We start from the raw sequence: 2,080 nt of genomic DNA, 5'->3' as shown, positions 1-2,080 counted from the left end.
TTTTCTTAAGATTGGCTCCATTCCAGCGCCTTCAAACTGAATGCCAAACTTCTTTTTCCTGGGTGAGTACTGGGGAAGCAGGAGAGAAAATTTGAAATTAAAGAAGGTTTTTATCTCTCCTGGCTCTATTTCTCTAAGGCTCTGCTTGAGGTACCCTGGGCCAAGAAGGATATTGCCTTTCAGGGTATTTATTCCAAATCTGCACAATTTACTCATTTGTACTTTAATCTTTCTCCAGCTGCCCCCAAAACACCATCACCCACACCTGGCCTTCTCCTTTGCCCTGCCTCTCCAATTGAGGCTTTGATGGGCTGCTTTCCCCTTTCCAGACATTGGTTTGCTACACTTCCTTCCATCTGGCCTGACCTCCCTCTGGAGGACTCAGTGATGGACTTCCTTCTGATACAGACCTGGGACCTCCCACACTGATAGATGGCTCTCATGGACAGTTCTTACCTGGCATTGCTTGCCCCTTTGAATAACTATTGGGTGGCTCTGGAGCTTGAACAAAGATCTTTGAAGGAGGTGAATACATTTATTGAATACCTATGTATACCTATAGGCACTAGACTTAACACTTTGGTTTACCTCATTTCATCCACACAACTACTCTATAAGATAAGTACTACCATGATCACCTCCCATGAAACTGAGACTCAAAAATGTTGACTGTCCAGGTTTGGTGGCTCATGACTGTAATCCCAGCACTTCAGGAGGCCAAGGCAGGAGGATGGCTTGAGCCAAGTTCCAGACCAGCCTGAGCAACATAGTGGACCTCGTCTCTACAAAAAATACTAAAATTAGCCAGGTGTAGTGGCGCACACCTGCAGTTCCAGCTACTTGGGAGGCTGAGGTGGGAGGATCCCTTGGGCCCAGGAGGCTGGGCATGTAGTGAGCCGTGACTGCACCGCTGCACTCCAGTCTGGGTGATAGAGCAAGACCCCATCTCAAAGAAAAAGTTGACCATCTTGGTCAAGGTTTCCCAGCTAGTAAGTGGTAGAGCCAGCACTCAGATTAAGGGTTCTTTTATTTCCAAATACAAGCCTTTAACTACCATGTTGCACTATTTATACAAGTTGGAGAAACTAAGTTTTCTGGAACATGACGAACATCACTGGTGAGCATAGACCATTCTATGGACCACCAAGATATGTGTGTTCGGAAGAAAGACTCCTGAGCTGATGCAGAGATTCTAAATAGAAATGTGATGAGGGAAAATGAATGTCCAGACTAAAGTAAAAGTAGATACCATGAAGGTCAAAGATGTGATAAAAAGCACTTTTGCAGGAAAGGAGAGGGCTGGTAATCCATGCAGAAAAATGCCTATTAAGAGGATTTTATAATGCTGCATACCACTTTAGGTGTCTAATCATCCATAGAATATGGATGACAAAAAAATGAACTTGTCCTATTTGCCCAACCTGGGTATACAAACAACCTCAGAGGTACCACCAAGACTTTGTAGAACGGGGCACCTTGCTTTAGCATGTAAGAGAGTGTTTTATGCAAAGTGGGCTTAATAAGGCCAAAACCTTGAGAGATGGGGCCTGTTCCAGAGGGGCAGCTAGTGTATGTCAGATGCAATAGATGCAATAGAAGAGGCAAGGACAGCACTGAGAAGGGAAGCCAAGCACAACTAATGAATATCAGTGGTTCAACATCAAGACCAGTTTCTGAAGTAAAGGTAGGACCTAAGAGGGAAGCTAAAGTCATCGAGGGTCCAGTCAGAAGATGTCAAGTGACCTGGCTATCATTTGCTGAAGAAATGAGGCAGGAGAAATGAAAGCTTAAAGAGGAAAGGGATGGTCATTTAATTAACCATAGTTCTGGCACATGATGCCTTGCTAGCATGAGACTGCTTCCTGTCAAGCCATGGACTGCTTTAAAAGTGCTGACTTACATCTAGCAATGGAAAGATGTACCTTGTTCAAAACACATTTATTTACTGGAAGGAGCGGGAGTATAAACCATGTGACAGGAAAGTATACCTTAGTAATGGGTGTGAACTTACATAACATTCATGCTTAGAAGTGGAACATTTTTCTGCATTTCATAAATATCATTTAAGCCCTCACTTGCT

The sequence above is a fragment of the Saimiri boliviensis genome, chromosome 11 (genome assembly GCF_048565385.1).
Source record: "Saimiri boliviensis isolate mSaiBol1 chromosome 11, mSaiBol1.pri, whole genome shotgun sequence".
NCBI classification, from domain to species: Eukaryota; Metazoa; Chordata; class Mammalia; order Primates; family Cebidae; genus Saimiri; species Saimiri boliviensis.
The sequence above is the reverse complement of the archived record's forward strand: the minus strand, read 5'-3'. Positions refer to the sequence as shown.